A 15,988-nucleotide genomic window follows, 5' to 3' on the forward strand; every position below is an offset into this window, starting at 1 on the left:
ATCATAAATGTCATAGAAAGTGAGTTGGCACCCTTATACTTCAATCCCTTCTCTAACTTAGTGGTCAACCACATACTCAAAACCCAGGGATACTTCCCGGGAATGCCTTTGAATCCTATCCGAAGAAACACCTTTGCACCCAACAAAGAGGGTAACTCACAAAGAATACCCCTTGGACTAGGATACAAACCCACTAAAGAGGAAGTTCTCGAGATGCTCGCTCAAGTTCAAAACCGTAAGAACGTGGGAATCCAAATGCGACCCTACCTCCCTACCGTAAATGGATACTTCGTTAGGGAAGGAAGTCAAGATATCTTCCACGGATTTCCTGAGCCTTGGCACTATCTCGAAAGGAAGCTAGCCGGAATCGAGATCTTTCACGATTGCTACTTCATTCCTCCAGAAACGGTTCCTACCGTCAAGACTCGTCAAGCACCTTGCCTAGACGAACAAGCTGTGAGTCTACTATTTGGAGAAGATCGATTTGTTAGAGCCGCGCAGGATGAGATCATTACCATGATACTTCAAGACGATCACTTCAACCCTACCGCGTTAATCAAAGAAACCAACATCAATCAGCAGAAAGGATGGAGAAAATCGATCAAGTGGACAAACAATCAAGGAAGACTCTTCAAGCTCACTACTGGAGAAGGAGAGATGTTCAAAGGAGAACCAGAAGACGATGAATTCGAGTCAGAGTCAGAGTCGGAGTCAGAGTCGAAGTCTAGAGAAGTTCCTAGAGAGTCTCCTCCTGTCGTCATTCCCACTCCCCTCGTTTCTCCTAGCTTAGTGTCAAATAGCAACAGTAGTTTGGGAAATGTCCCAACCGCTGTCCCTTTACCGCCACTGACTACAGATCAGATGGCTTCTTTGTTTCAACTTTTCTCAAATATTAATATGAATAAATCAGGTTCTGCTTACTCTTCGTGTTATCTTGATTGCAATTCTGTTTACGATGATGATGAGGATGACCCAGACCCAAACTCAATCGAAATACCTCCCTACATAGCCAAAGAAATATTACAAGAGGGGGAAGGGGGACCAGTGATAGAGAATACTGAACCCATCAACGTAGGAACTGAACCCGAACCCCAAGAACATAGGATAAGGACAACCTTGAGCCCCATCGAAAGGGCCGATTTCTTAGACCTCCTACACGAGTTCAAAGACGTTTTTGCTTGGTCCTACAAAGATATGTCAGGGATTGACAGGGACATCACATAGCATAGAATCCCAATAAAACCAGGTTTCAAACCCGTGAAACAGAAGCTTCGTCGAATGAGGACAGAATGGGCTCTCAAGATCAAAGAAGAAGTCGATAAACAATTCAAAGCCGGGTTCATCAAAGTTTCCGAGTACTCGGACTGGGTAGCTAACATAGTACCCGTACCCAAAAAGGATGGGAGAATCCGTGTTTGTGTTGACTTTAGAGACTTAAACAAAGCAAGTCCTAAGGATGACTTTCCTCTACCACATACCGACATATTAGTGGATAATACGGCGGATCACGCGTTGCTATCCTTTATGGATGGATACGCAGGATATAACCATATCAAGATGGCCTTAGAAGAAATGCATAAGACCGCTTTTGTCACTCAATGGGGAACCTATTGCTACACGGTTATGCCATTTGGGTTAATCAACGCCGGAGCTTCATACCAACGCACCGCAACTATGCTCTTACATGACATGATGCATAAAGAAGTTGAGGTATACTTAGATGACATGATTGTAAAGTCCAAGGAAAGAGAGGGACACATTGTGAACCTTCTCAAATTCTTCTCAAGGCTACGGAAGTACAACATGAGGCTTAATCCTCATAAATGCGCATTCGGAGTAACATCTGGCAAACTCCTGGGATACGTTGTTAGCCAATGAGGTATAGAAATAGACCCTTCAAAGATCAAAGCTCTAATTGAAATGCCGCAAACTCAAACAGAGAAAGAGGTTAGAGGATTCCTAGGCAAGGTTCAATACATAAGTCGATTCATATCGAAACTCACCATGATCTGCGAACCTATCTTCAAGAATTTAAAGAAAACGGATCACACCATGTGGGATGAAGACTGTCAGAAGGCTTTCGATCGAATCAAGGAAATACTAGCCAAACCACCAGTGCTCATGCCACCTCAACGAGATCAACCTCTTGGTTTATATCTCACGGTAACTGAAACGGCCATAGGCGCCATGCTAGCTCAAACTATAGGAAAAGAAGAAAGAGCCATCTACTACCTTAGTAAGAAGTTCTTGGAGTACGAGTGCAAATACACACCACTCGAGAAGACATGCCTCGCTCTTGTGTGGGCAATGAAGAAGCTACGCCATTACATGCTTAGCTACTCCATCAAAATATTCTCCAAAATGGATCCTGTCAAATACCTCTTCGAGAAACCCGTTCTCAATGGACGTTTAGCAAGATGGACTTCGATGCTCTCAGAGTTCGATCTCAAGTATGTTCCTTTGAAAGTTATAAAGGGGAGCGCCGTTGCCGAATTCTTCGGCGAAAACCCCATCAATGATACACAAACGATAGACACCTGGTCGTTTCCGGATGAGGATATACTGCAAACGGATGTAGACTCCTGGGACCTCTATTTTGATGGAGCATCAAATTAAAGAGGATTTGGAATAGGAGTGTTGCTCATTTCTCCTGAAGGCGAGCATACACCAATCTCTGTCAAACTCGACTTCGAGGTGATAAACTAACGCTACAGAATACGAAGCCTGTCTCATTGGATTGCAAGCGGCAGTAAGTTTAGGCATCAAGAATCTTCGAGTACATGGGGATTCATCTTTGATCATCAATCAAATTACGGGATCTTGGAAAATCCGAAGCAAAAGCTTGGCACCTTATCAAGCCAGAATAGACCAAGTAGCCCAATTCTTCGATCAAGTGACCTACCTACATCTACCTCGAGAAGAAAATCAATTTGCGGATGCTCTTGCAAAACTTGCATCTTTGATTAATATGCCGGATAACATGGTAGAAATGCCTTTATGCATCGAACGACGATCAGAGCCAGCTTATGTGCACCAAATCACCGATGAAGAGGAAATTGCGGAGGAACCTTGGTTCCAAGCAATCCTAAATTTCAAGCTCAATGGCACCTATCCACCAGAAATGGACAAAAGGGGACAACGCGCTATCCGCTTGCTAGCTTCCCAATACGTTCTCATGCAAGGAGAGCTATACAAAAGAACACCTGTTGGTGTAATCCTACGTTGCCTTGATCATTCACAGGCACGGAAAGTGATGGAAGAAGTCCATGATGGAGAATGTGGCCCTCACATGAGTGGACCCACGATGGTATCTGATTACATCAAATATGTAAGACATTGCCATAATTGCCAAATCTTCGGGAACGTGCAACATGTCCCTCCTTCATTGCTTTACACCATGACATCTCCCTGGCCCTTTTATGCTTGGGGAATTGACATCATCGGCAAGATCACTCCTGCCGGAACAGGAGGTCACTGTTTAATCCTAGTAGCAATCGATTATTTCACCAAGTGGGTAGAAGCGGCTTCCTACACTAGTCTTACAGCCAAGAACGTGGCAAAGTTTATACAAACCAACATTATCTGTCGATATGGTTGCCCGCATGAGATCATCAGCGACAATGGATCACATTTCCAAGCTGAGACTGAACAATTGATAGCCAAGTACCAAATCAAGCATCACCACTCCTCGCCATATAGACCACAAACCAATGGTGCGGTAGAGGCAGCAAGCAAAAATGTTGTCACGATCCTCAAGAAAATGATTGACAACTATAGAGATTGGCCAAGCAAGATACCCTTTGCTTTATGGGGATACCGTACGTCTGTTAGGACGCCCATCGGGGCTACTCCTTTCTACTTGACCTACGGCATGGAAGCCGTACAACCAGTCGAGCTAGAAATACCATCCTTGCGTAGTTTACTCGAAAGTCTAATCCTTGAAGCCGAATGGAAGGGGGATAGATATGAAGAACTCATCCTCCTGGATGAACGAAGGTTACGTGCATTACATAATGTGAAAATGTATCAGGCGCGTATCAAACGAGCCTTCAACAAAAGGGTTAAGCCAAGGAACATTAAGGAAGGATATTTGGTCCTCAAATCAATCAGGGCTCTCTTACCTGTCGATCCACGAGGAAAATTCAAACCCAATTGGGCCGGGCCATTCCTAGTCAAGTCCATACTTGCAGGGGGCGCGGTTAGGATCACGGACCTAGATGGGAACGAATTTGCCAACCCAACAAACTTTGACCAACTGAAACGTTACTATGCCTAGAATAGGAGCAAAAAACGCGCCTCGCGTAACCTCACGTGTCGCTTTTGTGGCACGAAATAAACGGCCCCTGGCCAAGGTGAATTAAGCTAATGTCATCTTGCTCTTGCACTTTGACAATTTGTCATCCTCATATCATCAAATAAAATAAATTGCATTTTAGGAGTAAGTAAAGCTCATTCTTATTTTCTAAGTTCATTACAAGCTCTTGCTTAGAACAATTATTCTTTTACATTTACTTGAACTACGCGCAAGGGTTTGATTTCATTTTTCTAAATGAATATGTAGGCAATCATTCACAGGATACAACCCATTTAATTATCTTAATTGTAAATAGATGGACATTTGCGAATGCATTTGAAATTCGACAAGAATAATGCAAAGAAAATCGTAACGGTTTCATAACCATTTAACCTTTTTTATTTCATTTCTAATAATAGTACGTTACATAATAAAAGTAAATAGGCTAGGATTCTAAAAACCCCACCTTCTTATTACAATAATAATAATAATAAATAATAATAAAGACAGGCTACTCTTCCATTTTCCCTTTGCCTTTGTCCTTTCTGTCAAATTTCTTGTCCCGACCTCGAGCCGGACGCTCTTGCGCCACTTCCGACCTAATAATCAAGGGTCTCTCTCGTGGTCTTGCTTTGCCATTTTTGTCAACCACCATCTCGACGGCAGGAGAAGTCTTCGGTTTCTTCGAAGGATGAACCACTCGAAACCCGGCTTCTTCCTCTCCCTCAGTCAGATGCTTCTCCTTCTCCTTTTCCACCTCACGAACCTTGTAGTCAACAGGTTCGCGCTTCCTTAATCTCTCGCGCTCCTCCGGAGTAGCAGCTTTCCTCCACCGCAGATAGAAATCTGACACCCATAGAGCACTGACAGAAGAATTCAAGAACCAAATGTTTCTCTGAGCCCATTTGATGGCCCATTCTCTTCGACTCTCAGTAGTAAGCGTCACAGTAGTCTGCGAGACAGTGTCAAGCTTCGGGATCATCTGCTTCAATCCAACCTGACTTATCAACCTCTCCGGGAAGATGCATATCATAAACTCCAAGCCAGGAATGAGAACAGATCGGGTAGGATCCAAGGAAGATACTCCAGTGACAGCAGTAGCCCGCAGCCGGTTGGCTACCCTCCATAAAGCTACGAACCGGGATGGAGCAACCTGCATTTCAAAAGCAAAATTCTTAACGATTGGACAAACTCAATCAAATGTGTTCTTACACAAAATTATACAAGTTAGAAGACTCACCCTCCGAATCAGATGCCACTCGTCCAAGCTAGCATCTCTCACCGCCACGTCAAAGTCACGTAGCTCGGAGATCGTTGTCATCCCCGTCGTGTCAGTGTACTCAAGGGTCTCGGGGGCCTCGATGCCCGCCGCCTCGACCTCCTGCAAAGTCAAATGATTTTCGTTAACCGATGATCGTTCATCGTATTCTCAAATAATCAAAAGTGAATGAGGATAAAGCACTTACCACAACCGGCCAGTATGCCAACCTCCCGTAGAGGAACGCCGAGTAGTCCTCGCCCGGAAGAAGGAGGGCGTCACCATCGACGCCAGCCAGGTCAACCTCCCTCTCAGCCTCAGAAGGTTCCCTAAACATCGTCCGAGGAGGATCAATGGGAACCGTCAAGACATCCCGAGAGCACTGACAAGCCAAGCGCTCACCCAAGTACCACACAGGGCCCATCGACGTCCTCAGCAGCAGCCGACTCGAGCTCCTAGGTCGAAGGACCTCAGCCACGAAAGGAGGAGTGCCAGCGTACTCCTCCCAGGGCCTGGGCACCCACTAGAAAAGTAAACGAAGGGTCATTCTCATGATCAGTTCTAAAGTAAAGATGGAAGACAAACAAATACAAGGTGAAATACTCACGTCGTCCAGCTGAAGAGCGTTCACCTCCCGCCGACAGACATCGTGGAAGGAACGCCGACTCCTCGTGCGACACATCACCCAATCCCTCACAACGGGATAGGCCTTCTCCACCGGCTCCGTCCTCTTGGGCGCGATGCCCGAAAAGTAGGACTATACCCACGCCTGTAAAACGAGATAATCAGCAACGATCTTTCGTGATTCGATAAAAAAAAGAAACGTTCTTTTATGAAATAAAGTGAAGGTTCATACCTCCAACAATAGTCCAGGGCCGACAGCAGCAGGAGAAGTCCCCTTCTCCATCAACTCCGGACGAACCATGACCCTCATGAAGAGGATGAGGACCGCAAAACCAGCAGTGCTTTCCCAATGGCCCAGGGAGCTTAGGTCAGAAAAAAGAGAATGAGCTTCGTCGAAAGCCTCTCTCCCTTGTCTCCGAGGTAGATCGAAGACAGAAACCACCAGAGCCACAAACGGACCCTCTGCTCTGCAGTGCAGGGAGGAGGAGCCGTCTCCCTCCCCTCGATCACCACCGACATCAGGGTCTTCCCCGCGAAGTAGTCTCGAACGTAAGAACTAGGCACCAAACCAGGTACCGCAGCCGCCTTCGGCGCCAAGTTCCAGCCGATCAACCTCCTAGCCTCAGTCGAATCAACCCTCATGGCTGTCTCCGGCCACTCCACCACCTCAATCCCACACGGCAGACCAGAAATCATGCTGTAGTCCTCTAACGTGACCCCCACCTCACCAAAAGGCATGTGAAACGTGGAGGTCGTGTCCCAAAACAGGTCCAAGAAAGGTCAGATGAGACTGAGGTTAGCTCGAAGCTTCCTCCTCGTGATATCCCTCCAAGCTTGCACCAAAGCACCAAACGCTCCCTGCTCGATCATGGCTCGCTCCTCAGCCGACAGCCTCTCGTAGCACCCCATCGCCGTCGTATAGCCCGAGAACGATCTGATGTTCCCGGCCTCCTATGTTGATTTGAAACAAAAGCTATCTTTAGTTCAGATGAAGAAGAAAAGTAAGGACAAATAGAAATGAAACAAGATGAATGAAGGGTGATGAATCCGATTTACCAAGCTCTTCACCGTCCTGTAGGATAGGTGACCTTCTGCATCCCAGAGCAGGTGCCTACTGTCCCAGGTCTCAGCCCACGCAGGTGCTCCCCTCAGCTGGAGACCACCCCATCTAACGTTGGCCCGTCTCGTGCCATCCTCGTCCTCAACAACCTCCTCCTCTAGGTCCTCGTCCTCGGCAGCCGTCACCGCAGCGGTGAAAGCCTCCTCCAACGCCTCCTCAAGCACCTGAGAGGGGTCAACAACAGTGTCCACGTCCATGGGATCTCTCCCAGATGTAGAAGCCTTGTCACCTGCAACATTAAAGTAAATTTAGGTCGCGTCAAGTGACGACAAGCCTTGATTAGGGGATTTTCGAGTTTTCGGAGCTCCGAAATCACTCTTTTCTTGCCATCTTTGGCAAATCTTCCCACAAACCCGTCCGCTCATGTGGTAATTTGGGTCAAGTCCAGCCTAATTTGAAGCCTAGTTATGGGTTCGAGTCGTAATTTCGACAGCATTTCGTTATAACGGCGATTATGCCCTAGAAAGTGTCCTGAAAAAGCCGTCACTAATCGAAATTCCGATATGGTAGGAAGTTTACCCATCATACAAGGATTCTGAATATCAAGTTTCGCCACAAATGAGCAATCCTAAGGCTTTTTTCGAAGCGATTTACGGTTTAGCTGTGAAACCGTCTCAATTTCACTCAAATGCTCAAAACTCAACGAAAATTCGAAACAAACACATAGTTATGATCCTTATACTACCAATTAACCATTTATAAAGCCAATTTTGCAAGGCAAAATCGTTTGGGAGAAAAGCCCCAAATTTTCGACTAATTAGGGTCAAAAACCCTAATTTTGTCGATCCCATTCGATCAAATACGGAAGATAAATGCAAGATTAATACACATACCTCGATTACTCATGGCAAATGCAAGCTTTTGGATCAAATTTTAACGAAAATGGTTGGAATTTGAGAGAGAAATTGAGAGTTTGTGTTTCGAATAAATGAAATGAACCCTCTATTTCATCGGGTTTTTACGCAGGAAAGACACGCCCAGGAATGGACGCAGCAGGTGCTGCGCCTCTTCCAAGGGACACAGCTCTTGCTGCGCCTCTTCCTCAGCTTCCCTTCATACGAATTTTCAAAAGTTCGTTATGAGTTCGTTATTTCGTTGGCTCATCTTTGGTGCGCCTCTTCCTTGATGCCATATCATATATTTGATCCATTTGACGTATATTCTCCGCCTGGACCCCCATTTTCAAGCCAACTACAAACTGCCACATATTATTTTTATCCAAGACATATCTTGTCACAATGAGCGTTCCTTCTTTGACAGGTGTTTCGACACACCTCTATTATGTTCCCCCAGCGAGAGTACATGGATAGACATTCCCTCTCGAGACATGGAGATCAGTTCCCGATTATGTTCCCCCAGCGAGAGTACACAGATAGACATTCCCTCTCGAGACATGGAGATCAGTTCCCGATTATGTTCCCCCAGCGAGAGTTCACGACCGACAGCCATTCTCTCTCGAGAAATGGAGATCAACATCGACCCCAAGCTCTTCCGAAGTTTGTTTGAAGCTGACCACAAGCAGATTTCTCCCAGCAGTTCCAGAATATGTCATGTTGTCTTCTCCCAATATCGCGTTTTGTTTCCCCTGGAGTTTCACGGAATTTCAGGTATGGTCTCTTCTTATGGCTGGCGAGCCTCCTTATGTAGTCTAATGGACTTTAAACGACCCTCCCTGATAGTCGACAGACTCTAAAATGTTCCCGACGACAGGTCCTTGGCTCAGACCCCTTGAGCCGCCTCGCGTCGCCATAGTCGTCAGGTTGTAATATTCAATTGACCTGATGGCTATACTTTGACTTTCGCCTTGTCCAAGCCTCAGTCAAAGTGGAGGCTCTGTAGATACCTCATTTCTGCACCTCCCGCAAAACACCCGGTGATGATTGGGCCGCATGTTTGGTACGCGGAATGATTTGTGACAGTTCGTAAGTTTATCATCAAGTGATCGCTCAAACACTTATGTCTACCTCTTAATTGTCATCTACGTGCCAATACGGTCGTTTTGGCAGTAATTAGAGTACATTTGGAGTCCGGGTCAAAAAATCGTCTTCATTTTCTAAAACCGAGTCAGAATGTTCTGGAATGTTCCGGATATTTCTATTCCATATTTCGCAATCTTTTAGTCTTTGGCAAATAATTTCCCGTAATATTCACACAAAATATTAAGGAAAACAAGATTAATCCGTTATTCCATAACCAAAACACGGAAATCTTTCTTCCGCAGGAGGAAACCACTTGGGAAAGGACGCAGCAGGTGCTGCGCCTCTTCCAAGAGACGCAATGCCTGCTGCGCCTCTTCCCAAGTCCTTTTCTGCGTATTTTTCGTATCTTTTCATATCTTTTCGAGATTCACTTCCAAAGTTTCTCCGAAAACCCTAACTTCCTCCACGTGATTAATATAAATAGAGACCTTCGGTCTCACATATTTCTGACGTGAGTGTCCGCCCTTCTCTTCTCCCTTTGCATTCTAGACCACGTTCTTACTTTTTGGCGTCTACGTGCTTGAACTTTCGACCACGTAAGCTCGGATCCTTCTGAGTAACAGCCTCGTTTTGCATGACCGACCAATTTGACCAACTCCACCATAATCAACTTTAATCAATCTGTTTAATTTCCTCTTACGAGGGCACTTTCGTCTACATTCGAGTCGAGCATCACTAAACGTATACTTAGTTCATCTCGTTTCGTCAAACATGTAAGTCTGAGGGTGTTTAATCCCTATTTTATTTATTGTTCTTTACTTTTGTAATCATAATGTAAGGTTTATGTTGAAAGTATTTCTAAAACCGATTTATAAAACCATGCTTTAAATCCTTTTTTACGAATTACCAGAAGATGACCATCGAGAAAGGACGCAAAGAATCGTTGCGCCTCTTGAAGGGACGCAGCACTTTTCTTTGCTCCTCTTCGTGAGGCCGCGATTCTCGCTTCCTTTCTTCTTCCTTCGTCATTTGTCAATTCGTTTCTTTTAATTCGTTTGTTCTTCGGTTCTTTGATATAATAGCATAATAATTCTAACATGTAATATATTATTCATAATCCATTGTTAATTAATTCGACTTAAATCCCTTATAACCAATATTTGCGGGTTTTCGTCATTAAAGTCAATCCGGGTTTTAGAGATTTGATTCATTAATATTGAGTCTCCGGAATTTGATCTTTGACATAGTTGCATCTGTTATTCATCGTCACCATCGTTAATTCGTCGCTAATAATCTGTTTAACCTAAATAATTTAGTTTGTTTAATTTGTTAATAATCCATTAATCTTGTATTAATTAGCCCTAATCGGTTTCATCCATGTTTATTGCTTTTATGACCATTAATCGCGTGTAAATAATCTGCTAATCACTTTCATCCGAGTCAAATAATATTAATCGATCATTAAATTCACCAACGAATATTAACGATTTGCAATTCCGGCTTCACAGCCAGAACTGAGCCAAGGAACGGACGCAGCAAGTGTTGTGCCTCTTCCAAGGGATGCAGCTCTGCTACGCCTGTTCCTGGTTGATTTCTGTCTCTGAACTTCCGTTGTTGCTTTGACCTAGTTTATTAATTACGTATTTAATTAACTTATTCGTATTATCACCCTAATTCCTGTTCGTTAATTTATTCATTTTTTCTTTCTTAAATTATCCGTTTTAAATGTACTTTCGACATAAATCATTAATCCAATGTAATTATTGTATTTTCTTTATTGTAATTCCATTATTGTATTTCTTGTATCACTTGTATGCCTTCACATGTAATTGAACTTAAATCCCTACTTTGACGCAATTGTATGATTAAATTACGTGTCTACCGACTTAGTCTAATTCTCACATGCTAGGATTAAAACGTTGGATGTTGCATTGCATGCATATATTCGACAATATATCGAGTATAGACAATTTTCCCTAATCATTAGTAGAAGCCGCTATCGAGGCGGGCGGGATTAGGTGTTCGATCAAAAGAGCTTCCTAATATGTACCCTCACACCTTACTCCAGATCTCTGTGAACATCCGTGTTCATTGGCATCCACGAGAGTCATTCTAGACATAGAATGCTAAGGGTAACGAGTTCTTGGTGTCTATGTCACTACTTTGTGTCTTGACATGGCACGAGGTATTCGAACGGTTTCCAATTTTCCACAATAAATTGGTGGCGACTCCACAAATGCCGCTTGTTTCCCAAGCGCCCCCGTGGGCCCGCGTCCACACACAACTAACTTCTTTATTGAATTTTTTAAAACTTTTTCACTTTTCTATTTTGTTTTTCATTTCGACATTAATACCTCTTATTCATATACAACGCCAAGTACACCAAACGTTTGACCCAAGTGGACATGTATATTGTCCACCACTACGACCCAAGTCATCCCCTACAACACTACTACAAAACCGACCAATTCTTGATCAAGGAAGGGTGGTTATGGATTGTAGCTCATTAAGTGGGTTTGTCAAACGGAAAGGCTAAGGCTCAAAGGGGGTGGATCAAAAGGGGAGATAATGAAAGGGGCAAAACAAGGCAATTTGGCTATGTGAGGTTCATATGCATGTGAAAATAAATTTTATTTCATAACTTGTGCACAAAAAATGAAATGCAAACCATGGTCTAAGGACGGAATGACACACTTATGCGTCTAGACATAACACGTCCCGCGAAGACACTTACTCACAATCCTAAATGAGGGTTGGGTATGAATGTACCAACCCTAGAAGGCTCTAATCCTCACATATGAGTAGTTAGGTCGAGACTTAGGTCTAGCATACGGTAAATGGTCTCACAGGGCGGCCTAGACTCGTTAGTCGGGTCCCAAATTTCCCACGGCTAACCTATGGACATGGGTGCAAGCCACGGGGAGGAGGAAGGCACGGTTGGGACAAGACTCATCCTTGGGGTATATGCTTCCCTCCCTTGACCACATTTCAAGCAAAACATTTTACACAAACTAAGTGCAACAAGAAGGAAACAAGACATATATATACATGTGACAATGCATGCAAGAAATGGAAATGACAAAAAGGAGACGTGCAACAAATTTACTAAACCTAACAGCATATCAACACTAACAATCCAAAAGTCCCCCAAAGGGACATCCAAGGCAGAAAATCCCATCCTCCTTCAAATATACAAGATATATAAAGAAAGAACGGTAAAGGAGCAAGAGATTAATTAGAACGAGTTTGCCAAACGGTTTTCTAGCTCCTTTTACCTCAAATGGTCAATGCCTATGGCAAAGGTTAGCAAAAAAATATATACAATGCAATATTTTTATAATTTTTGAATTTTTTCGATTTTTAGGCATTTTCCTTGAATTTTCTGAAATTTACAAGGATAATAGTATATGTACAAATATAGACAATATTCACAAAGTGGATATTTCCCTCCCCACACTTGAAATTTACATTGTCCTCAATGGAACAAAGTATAGGGAGAGAATAGAAAAAATAAACAACATATTTTTGGTGGTTTTTGAATTTTTCGAAATTAAAGAACATATTTTTGGAATTTTTGAATATTTGAAAGTAAATAACATGTTTTTGGTATTTTTGAATGATAGAATTTCCTCCCCACACTTATTTATTTACATATTTCCAATGGAAATAAATGTGTGGAGGAAATTCGGAAATTAAATACATGTTTTTGTTGATTTTTGATATTTCAAATTTTTAGTGATTTTCAAATAAGTATGCAATGCATGATCTAATCTATATGCAATATTGAAATACGATGCAAGCTATACTATATGAATGCAAAGAGAGCTAATTTAGGAGAGCTAATTTAGATTAGCTCCTTTTCGAATCATGTCATTAAATGCAAAATGCGGTAAAAACTTAATTAAAGAGAAAGAGAATATATACATTGCGGTGGTTCTTATGTAACTCCACCAAACCTCTTCATTCAAGGACTTCATTCAACCGGGATCAATATCCCGAGATCCCACCAACCTTCCACCATTTTCGCTACCAACAAAACAAGAGCCTTTCACCCTTGTCATCACATCATGTAACCTACTCATGGCATCTTGAAACTCTTGCCATTTTCGGTTCATTTCTTCTTCAAGCTTTTCCTTAGTCTTTTTGTCAACATTAGGGTCACATACCCTCTTTCCTTTCGATCTCTTCCTCCATCTTTTTGGCTTCTTCTTTTCAATTCCCGGTTTTGATTTTGGAGGGGCATTGGTGCTAGAATTGAACTCGGTTTTCCAAGTCTTACCCTTTTCCCCACACTTCTTCTTCAAGGAACTTAGCCGGTGGCTCATCATAAACTTTCAACTCACAAGCAATCAAGAGCTCCATGTTCTCATCTTCATTCTCATGGAGTTCTAATGTTTCCACGACAAACATGTTTTGAATCACGGTTTTCTTTGAAGCATGTGGTAGCTTAAATTCAACTTTTTCCTTCCTAACTTTGAATGACAATAGTCCCTCTTTGACATCTATGGTGGCTCCTCCCGTGGCTAAGAATGGCCTACCAAGAATAATACGAGAGCGTCTTCCCATAGGGATGTCCAACACAACAAAATCAGTAGGAATTGAAAGCTCACCAATTTGAACCATGATATCCTTGAGAATCCCATTTGAAGATTTGATTGTCCCGTCGGCAAGTTTGATTGTAATGGAAGTGCGGGCTAAGCTTGAAATATTCAACCTCTTCACAAGGACAAGTGGTATCACACTCACACTTGCCCCTAAGTCACACAAAGCACTATCCATCTTTTGGTCACCCACGGTACATGGAATTGAGAAACTCCCGGGGTCGTCAAATTTGATGGGGATTTCTTTAGATTTGAGCACATTGCACTCCTCACTTGAGGCATCAAGCTCATGTCCACTAATGTCCACTCTTATAGAAATGACTTCTTCAAGGGATTCAGAATAATGAGGCATATCCACAAAAGGTGGATTGCAGGTCCCCATTTTCATTACCAAGTCCATAAATTTGTCATACCTTGAAGTATCATAGGCCTCTTCTTGCTTGGCCAAAGAGTGTTCTTCTACCATCACCATATCTTTTTCTTCCGGGTTCTTCTCAACTTCTACCATCACATTTGGTACTTCCACAATTTCTTCAAGCACAATTTCTTCACTCATAGTGGTTGGGGTAGTCATAACCATCTCTCCCTTATCCGGGCCGACTTTAACATCCAAGCTTGTACCATGAATTGTTATTATTTGCTCAAGCACATAATCTCCCATGCTCTCTTCTTCGGGCTCATGGTCAACTTCTTGAAATGTTTCCATAGCCATGGAAAATGGAGTAGTGTATGATAACTCCTCTTGACTTGGCAAACCAAATAACTCTTCTTTTTCCTCTTTAAATCCGACCATGATAGCATTAACTTCCTTTGCCTTCATAGGGTCCCTTGGATTTTGCTCTTGTCTTAGGAATACACCCGGTGGTTTTTGAGAACTCATGAGAGCTTGGGAAGACACTTTAGCTTCAAGACTCTTGATTTGTTGTTGGGTATTACTTGCCAAATCCCCTATCAACTTCACTAAGTTATCATATTTATCATACCCCATGGTATTAATAGCTTGGGGTGGTGGCTCTTGGTTTAAAGGTTGGTTGAAAATTGGAAAAGGAAAGCCATATCCTTGATCTCTAAAGTTGGAATTTTGGTTGTTCCCTTAGTACCCTTGATTAAACCCTTAATTTTGCCCTTGGTTGTACCTTTGATTATTATTGTATCCTTGATTGTTCCAATTTTTGTTGTTCCATTGATTGAATCCTTGACCAAACCCTTGGCTGGCTTGATTTCCTTGGTTTCCTTGGTAAAAGTTTTGATTACCTTGGTTGCCTCCATAATATTGGTATGCTTGAGATTGGTTGGCAAAGTTTTAGTTGGATCCTTGGTTGTTGTTGAATGAGGGCCTAGGTGGACGGTTGGAGAAATTGTTAAATGCTTGGAAAGCATTCACCTCTTGTACATTGTTCCTATCAAAGTTGTTAAGGTGGTTATTTGTACATACTTCATAAGTGTGACCCATACCTTCACATGACTCACAAGTTGATCTTTGCATCACTTCTTCCATTGATGGTCCATGAGAAGTGGTAGTTTGATTCACTTGGTTCACTTGCTTCTTCTTACTCAACTCTTCAAGCTTTTTGGTGAGCATATCAAGCTTAGCATTGGTCTCCACATTTACTAAGAATTCGGGAGGGTGCTTACTTCTTCTCAAGACATTCACTCTTATGCCATAGTTTGCCTCGGAGTCCACCATTTTCTTGATTAGAGTAGTGCCCTCCTCATCACCCAAATGATCGAATCCCCCTCCCGCAGAGGCATTCACCATTTCTTTTGTTCTTGGCAACAAGGTTTGATAGAAGGTTTGTGTGACATACCAAACCGAAATTCCATGGTGAGGGCAACTAGCAATAAGGTCTTGATATCTATCCCATGCCTCACCCAAGGATTCTCCATCCTCTTGATGGAAAGTATGGATCTCATTTCGGAGCATGGCGGTCTTTGATGATGGATAGTACTTGGCCATGAATGCCTTGGCTAAAGCGTCCCAAGTTTTGAATATGTCCGGAGGGTGAACATTCAACCATCGGTCCGCCTTACCCGTGAAGGAGAATGCGAACAACATCATCCTTAGTGTATCTTCGGATACCCCATTCTTTTTCATCATAGAGACCTTTCTCTTGAACTTTCTTAGATGAGCATGAGCATCTTCTTCAATATGCCCCCCGAACAAATCTTTTT

At 42.9% G+C, this 15,988-nt stretch overlaps 1 non-coding gene across 1 annotated transcript; it reads left to right on the plus strand.

The window, feature by feature from the left end:
• Positions 1–15,633: 15,633 nt before the first annotated feature.
• Positions 15,634–15,740, plus strand: LOC141624644 (small nucleolar RNA R71). The gene has a single exon (XR_012534450.1). It is a non-coding gene; the product is annotated as a small nucleolar RNA R71 (small nucleolar RNA).
• Positions 15,741–15,988: the final 248 nt, after the last annotated feature.

This window comes from Silene latifolia, chromosome X, assembly GCF_048544455.1.
Source record: "Silene latifolia isolate original U9 population chromosome X, ASM4854445v1, whole genome shotgun sequence".
Taxonomy (NCBI): domain Eukaryota; kingdom Viridiplantae; phylum Streptophyta; class Magnoliopsida; order Caryophyllales; family Caryophyllaceae; genus Silene; species Silene latifolia.